The sequence below is a fragment of the Vigna radiata genome, chromosome 2 (genome assembly GCF_000741045.1).
Source record: "Vigna radiata var. radiata cultivar VC1973A chromosome 2, Vradiata_ver6, whole genome shotgun sequence".
Taxonomy (NCBI): domain Eukaryota; kingdom Viridiplantae; phylum Streptophyta; class Magnoliopsida; order Fabales; family Fabaceae; genus Vigna; species Vigna radiata.
This window is the reverse complement of record NC_028352.1, coordinates 15,908,407-15,916,307: the sequence shown is the minus strand read 5'-3', so window position 1 is coordinate 15,916,307 and position 7,901 is coordinate 15,908,407. Positions and strand designations below refer to the sequence as shown.

The window sequence follows — 7,901 nt, the reverse complement described above, 5'->3', positions numbered from 1 at the left end:
TTTTTTTTTTTTAATTTAAATGAACGTATTCATAAAGCAATTAACTTATAAAAAAACTTGTATAATTTTTTTTTGTCTTTTCTTCTCTTATTATACACATTGCTAGGCACACAAGTGAACATGTATTACTAAGTTTTTTCTTACAAAGTTTTCTTTTCAACCTTGACTAAAAATAAATTCAATTATAAAATATATAAATATGAATAATTCTTCCTAGGCCAATTCCAATTTCTAAAATTAATGCAAAATGTCATGATGCAAAGACAAGAAATACAATACATGTACAGAGTATATACAACCATTGAAACTTTCGATTTTTCGCTGTCTCCTTTTTGTCATATCATGTCATCTATCATATGTACACTTGTATTTCTATCTCTCTAACCAATTAGGACTAACCAAAAGTTGATAAGGAAAGAAAAGAAGACGACCATAATCATCTCACACTATCTTACATTCTCAGTCTCTGGAGAATTCAGATCAAATTCATTTCTTGTTCTAGATACTCCTAGTTTTCCTTGATCTCTTTGAAATCAGGAAAAAATGCATTCAATTCGTCAGTGCAAGCTTTGGCCCAGATATAAACAGTTTCAGTTGAAGAAACAGATACAAGAACAGGACGCACAGGATGCCATGCTAAATCGACAATGCTTTCTTTAGGCCCTTCATGGATTTTCGCTTCTCCAACTACATCCCATATGTAAATCTTGTGCCCTCCTCTCCTAGCAGAACCACCAGCAACCCACTGTCCATTGCCAATGAAGCAGGGCGATCTCCGGTGAACAGTCATGGTTTGATCCTACAGCCTTCAACTTCTCAACACGTTTTAGGCCTTTGTGTTTTTCTTTCAGATCATCAAGTGCTCTAACTTCATCTTTCAGAGGTAAAAGGTTTTCATATATCCGGATTACTTGATCACTTGAATTTGCTAAAAGGTGCTGTCCATTTCTGTTAATGTTCTTCACTTCCCAACCACTAGAGATAGGAATCATGGCAGAACCTCATTGTCTACATGGTTGATTACAAGAATTTCCCCCTTTGAGTTTCCCACATAGACCAGGTTTCCATGCTTGTTAAAACACGCAGGAGTTGGTGATAACAAAGTAGTTCCATCAACACACCTGTTATGTGAGGCAAGGGTTGGTTCTTCTGTTCTCTCCAAGACAAAAACTTTAAGCAAAGTTGTTTCTTCTGTGTTCAAGTCAACAATCATTGGAGGACGTGAGAAAGGCATGCAAGCAAAGAGCTGGATTAGGGTAACGTGGATGAAGACGAGCTTGTAGAGGGTTGTGTTCTAAAACTATTATTTTTATCCTATCACCACTCTTCACATTTCACAGTAACAATGACTTGTCCACAGAAGACAAAAGAATTCGATTACCACCTCGACCAATAGACACTCTTTATTGGAGATGAACATTCTTCATCTTTAAGCTCTTTAGCAGTGCCCCTGCTTTCCTGCTTTCCTACTTTCCGTTGTTATAATCCAAACTATTCTAACTGTTAAAATGACAGTTAAAGCGTCTATTTTCTTTTACTACAAATACTTCATTCTTTCTTTCATTCAAGTTTAATGAGAAATAATTCACTTTCTCTACCTCTCATTATCTGCATTGCTTCTTCTGCATAATTTCTTTAATACAAGCTGCGCTAATAGTAGTACCTAGAGTCAGGTTTCGTAATCTGGTGAAGAGCGGCAAAGCTTAAGGAAACATATCAAGAAGAGGAAGGCTCGTAGAAACGTAATGCAATGGCTGGAATTGTTCACAATAACTTACCAGTGTTTAATGGCAAAAGGTACGATGATTGGTACGTTAAGATGCACGCGATCCTTGGCTTCCAAAAAATTGATAAAATTGTAAATAAAGGTTTCAAAGAATCTTCGAATGGTGATTCAAAAGAGGTGAAGAAACTGCACAAGGAGAATAAGAAGCTGGATTGCAAAGCATAAATATTATTGCACCAGTGTATATCGGCTGCAATTTTCCAGAAAGTCTCGAAGGCGGTTACGACAAAGGAAGTTTGGGATATCCTGCAAGAAGGTTGTTCCGGCTGAATTAACGTCAAGCTCTTCTACACAATTTCCTTGTACCATCCGGTCGACCACTCTCCCTCTTAGTCGTTTCCTCCTGCTCTTTATGCTCAATCCTTGGTCTCCGTCAATCGCGTCCAGCCGGGTACATGTTAAAGGCACTCCGACGCTCAAGTCAGTGTTTGGTTAAAGGGTAGAGATAGAAAAAAGAAAGTAAAATACTGAGAGTAAATGTGCATTCAATGTAACCAACTACCTTTACCTTTGACCTATATTTATAGCTTTTGTCGTGGGCCTGAGATTAGCTAGATCATAATCACGGCCCAATCACTTGCCCATTATTGTTAATCGTGTTTTGCCTTAACCTAATTTTAATGTTTCCTTTGTTTTAACCGCATCCCACATAGCGGGTCGTCCGTCTCGAGCGGTTGTCCTACAGAGCGATTCCGACCGCGTCGCTCTCTTGGAAGCTCTTATGATCTCGGAAACCTTGGTGGTAATGCAGATATTCGTGAAAACCCTTCCTACGAAGGTCACTGCCGTAGGGTTTTGGAAGCGGTTGATTGTCCTGGTGAGAGGGCGCCTCGGTCTCCGGGAAGATACTTCAGCGGGGAAAGAATGTGGCTTGTTCTCGGGGATTGTGTTGAAACAGGGCCCCCCCAAGCTATAGGCAACACAACTGTCGTAGGGCTGCTAAAAGTGACCGAGCAATCTGAGAAGGGGACGCCTCGGAAGTGATGGACGTGACGTCTCAAAAGTGCTGGAAGTGACGGATGCCTCGGTTTTTGTGAGGGTGTTTTAGGCGGGAAAAGACATGTGGCGTGCTCTGGGGAATTGTCACTGTTGGGGAACCGTAACGTCTTTTGATCTAAGCCATTGGACGTGAGAATCTTGGAGGGTGAGGATGCGTTTTAGATTTTCAAAAAAATTTCTATAAATAGGGGTTCGAGGGAAGCTTGGGGTCACCTTCTCAAATCTTCTTCCTTGATTCTTCATTCTTTTTCCCCCAGGTAATAAAATGGTGATTGTCGAGGTTGAGTCTTCTCTGGAGTCGTCAACTTGCGGTGGTGGTGGCGGCGTGGGTAGCAACAGTGGCGATGAGGGCAACTACTACGAAGGCTCGTCTGCATCCATTGGTTATACTTCGGATTCTGATGACACTTGTCCCCCCGAAGATCTCCTTCCGTCCAGGGAGGTTCCTGAGACGACGGTTTTGCAAGCTACGGGCGGAAGTGGCAATGGTTCTAAGACGCCACTTGCGGTTCTTGACGGGGATCGAATTTTTCATGGGGTCCCCCTATTTTTACAGCAAGGTGGGGTGGAAATTGACCCAGTTCCTCTCGTTTCGGTCGGCGGCCTGCCGTCAGTTAGTGGTTACGATTGGGTCGACTTTGAAGTCAATACACAAGTGTCAGCCCTTACACGTTCAAGTCTTCAATATTTCGTTGACCGATCGCACATAATGAGAGATTCATCGGACGCCTAGTTGATACGAGTGGCTGTCGGTCGGGAAAATGAGCGCGTATGCCATGGGAAAGGCTCCAGTGTTGAGGACTTTTTCTTCGTCTATGCAAATTTTTTCTACCAACTACGTATTCGCATCCCCTTCACCAACTTCCAGGCGAGGTTGCTTCGTGAGTTGAATGTGGCGCCAACACAACTTCATCTGAACTCGTGGGCCGCGGTTCAAGTGTTTGGCTCCGCGTGTTTGGTTGCGGGCATACCTCCCATTGTTCCTGCCTTTCTCTATTATTTCGACGTGTGTCCTTCTCCGAAAAGGGATTGGGTTACTCCGAGTCTTTCAAGAACTTTAAAGATCAATTCTTTAAAATAATAATCACCGAGACTGGCCGTCGAGAATTTTTTGACCAGGAGGGATCTCCTTTCTTTCCCCTATACTGGACGGAAAATCCGAAGAAAATGAAGGCCTATGCCAAGCGCGACTTAGATCTCGAAGACCTTTGTGTTGTGGATGTCATTGACACCTTTCCACACCGCTTCCCCGCCCGCTGTCTGGTTGACTACATTCCTTTCGAGGATTGTAACCGGAGAGCGCTCGGTATATTATTTGTTTGATTTGTGATTAATTGTAAAGTGATAACTTAGCTGAATTTGTCCCTTTCTTTCAGATATCACGGCTGCTCCTGGTCCCCGCCAATCCAACTTCCTAACTGCCAAGAGGGGATCTGCCAATGTTTCCTCCATTGTCAGAGGTCACGCTCCCCCTCCTCCACGACGTCCTCCTCCTGCCGGCCGAGTGACCATTGCCGCCTTTCGTCCTTCGCCTGGTGATCCTATTCCCAAAGGTATGCCCATAACCGGGAACACAAACTTACCTAAGGATTCTCCGCCTCCGGGAGGAGAGGGTATTTTCGATCCTCCTGCAGCCCCGACCGTCACGCGGGCTTCTCCTACCACAAGCGCTAATCCCCGTATTGAGGCTGCTTCTCAGTCGGCGCCAGCTGGAACACCTGTGCCGGTTCGGAGGAAGAGAAAATCTCGTGTGGAAGGGGATAAGTCATCTTGTAAGAGAGGTTGTCAAGAGGGCAGTAATCCGGCCATTTCCCTTCCAGGTGGGGTGTTTAGCGGGGGATTACAACGTTAATCGGTGTGTGGACTTTAACATGGGGCCAGCCTACCGGGCGCTATTGGAATCAATACCCGGTCTTTCTTTACTGAACGCCATTTTTGAGATGTCAAGTTGAACTGCCTCGATGGTGGGGTATCTTAGAGAGTTCGGCGACATTCGGGGGTCGGGGGAGGTAAAGATGGCCTTACGACAGGAGCAAGAGAAAACAGCGGCCCTTGAAGCGGACCTAGAGGCTTTGAGGAAGACTCATGAGGAGGAAAAGAAACGTGCGGCAAAAGTCCACTTGGAGCTTAAGGAGACTTCCACAAAGCTGAAAGAGACGGCGGTCAAACTGAAGGAAACGACTGACCTGTTAAAGGAAGCTCAAACTTCCCTTTCTGACTTGACGGAGGAGTGTAAAGGACTTAAGTCTGCGGCCGTTGAGCAGAAGGAAATTGAAAGGAGGCTTCAGGAGAGAACCGTCGAGTTGCATACGAATTTGAATGTTGTTCGGGAAGATCTAAAGGCCTCGCGAGAGAAAGTTTCAGAGCTTAACGCCAACGTTGTGACAAAGCATGAAGAGGGGTTTTACAAGGCTCTAAGACAAGCAACCGTCCTCCTTAACGTAGATAGGCCTTTTGACCTTGGCTTTGATCTTGATAAAGATGTATATGACGGCGTGTTGACTTATATTGGGCTGATGACTGCCCTAGAGGCTTCGTTTGATGCAACAGAGGCAGTGGCGGGCATTGAGGCAGTCATGGAGACCAACGAGGTTGCCGCCGAGGGTGCGAAAAAATAGTTTGTAGGGCTCTATACATATTTTTTGGGATATTTTGTGGGTTAGGGGTGGAGAAATTTGTTAAGGTTAGCGGCCGGAATGTAAACAACCTACTTATGCTTGTTTACCTTATTGTCTGTTATTATAATATTTTGTACCTTCCCCCTTCTTTTAAATGAATGAAATTTTTCCTTTCGTTCTTAGCTCTGTTGTCGCTTGTTTTTTATTTTGTTGTATAATTGAAGTGAATTACTTAGCTTTACTTTTATCCGGGCATCATATGTACTGCATTACTAAGCGTGATTTTCATTCATCAACTTGGTTTGTTCGCTGAGGGTCGGCAAGCTATGCCATTCACCGCCCGACCAAGTTGACAAGATATTTCCATTCATCAACTTGGTTTGTTCATTGAGGATCGGTAGGCTATGTCATTCACCTCCTCACCAAGTTGACAGGATATTTCCATTCATCAACTTGGTTTGTTCGCTGAGGATCGGCAGGCTATGCCATTCACCGTCCGACCAAGTTGACAGGATACTTCCATTCATCAACTTGGTTTGTTCGCTAAGGGTCGGCAGGCAATGCCATTCACTGCCCGACCAAGTTGAGAGGATATTTTCATTCATCAACTTGGTTTCTTTAACTTGAAATTCACAAATTTGAAGATTGATGGAAACGCCCTGTCATTTCATTAAGATTGAGGAAAATATACACAAAAGATGACATGTTAATTGAAATACATCTTTAAATGGGACGCATTCCATGTGTTGGTTACATGCCATCTGTCCAACTTGCTAAGACGATATGCTCCATTCCCGAGAACTTCGACCACTTTAAACGGACCTTCCCACTTGGCTACTAACTTCCCGTGGGAATTTATTCGGCGCGCTTCCCCTCTTTTTCTCCACACTAGGTCTCCTTCCTGGAAGCTCCTGGGTCGGACTTTGGTTTTGTATTTTCACTCAATCATACGTCGGCATGCTTCTACTCTCAAGACCGCCCGGTTGCGCCGTTCCTCGAGGGTATCCAACTCGACTCTGAGTTCCTGGTCATTTAATTGAAGATTCTCTATGCCTGTTCGTAGAGACGGTTCCCCCAGCTCGACCGGCAACATCGCATCAATTCCATACGTTAGGTTAAATGGAGTTTCCCCGGTCGTTCTGTGTGGGGTGCATCTGTAAGCCCACAAGACCTCCGGCAACTCATCCACCCAAACTGCTTTTTTGTCCCTCAATCGTCTCTTTAATTCCGCGACAATGGTCTTATTCATAGCTTCTGCCTGGCCGTTGTGACACCCGGGCACTGACAAAGGCGGGGAGTGATCGTCGGTGCAAGAACCATAGTGTAGGGGGCACGGACAAGGAGCGGCTCCTGGTAGGCTTCGAGTGGAAGGGGCACATGGACGAATCGAACATACACCGGAATGAGAGGGATTTGGAGACTGTATAGGTATGGGACTATACAGTTGAAGGATAGCTTAAAGGAATTGATTTGGCTACTCATATCAACAAATGCATTTGCTTTTCGGTAGCCTAACTCATAAGAACTCCATGGTTAAGCGTGCTTAGCCTAAAGTAATTATGGGATGGGTGACCTTCCGGGAAGTTTTCTCGGAAAGTGTGTGAGTGAGGACAAAGCACACTGGAAAGCCTCGTGTTGATGTGTAGGGACAGTCAACAGTCCCTGTAAGTTGCTGGGACGTTACAAATGGTATCAGAGCCTAGCCTCTCCCAGTACGGTGTGGTTCGAGGACGAACCAGGCAGAAGCTGGTGGGCATGTGACACCCGGGCACTGACGAGGGCGGGGAGTGATCGCCGGTGCAAGAGGAATGGATAAGGAGCGGCTCTTGGCAGGCTTCCAGTGGAAGGGGCACGTGGACGAATCGAACATACACCGGAATGAGAGAGATCTAGAGACTGTATAGGTATGGGACTATACAGTTGAAGGATAACTTATGATTTAACTGTGATGTAGCTTAAGTTAGTCGGGTTGGTCATTAGCAATTTTACTTGCCTTTAATCTGTGATTGGAAGCATAATAATTGAGTTAATGACTGACCGTTTTTATTTTGTATTTGATTCCGCCTGTGTATACTATTTTCACATTTCTGTTTGCATCCGTGTTTTAATTTAGTTCATTTGCATTCACAAAACCTTTCACAAAACCCCCCCACTTCATGTTAGACTTGATTCCTGAACCGTAGTTGGTCCTTGGGAGACGACCTAGGGGTCATTCCCTAGCTATACTGCTTTTATCATATGCAATCAAATTTCTATGGGCTGCGACTCCCATCACAAGAGGCTTATCCCCAAAGGTTATCAGGTGCACCGGAACTAACAAGCATAGCATTCATAATTTCCTTAAGGGTTTTATTTTTTCTCTCAGCTACTTCATTAGATTCGGGTGAATATGGTGGGGTCACTTCATGGACAGTTCCTTCTTTAACACAAAATTCATTAAACAAAACATACTCACCACCTCTATCTGATCTAATCCTTTTAATTTTCTTATTCAACTT

At 44.4% G+C, this 7,901-nt stretch overlaps 1 pseudogene; it reads right to left on the bottom strand.

Annotated features, from left to right (window-relative positions):
• Positions 1-446: 446 nt before the first annotated feature.
• LOC106752639 lies at positions 447-1,605 on the bottom strand (annotated as a pseudogene).
• Between the last annotated feature and the right edge of the window lie 6,296 nt (positions 1,606-7,901).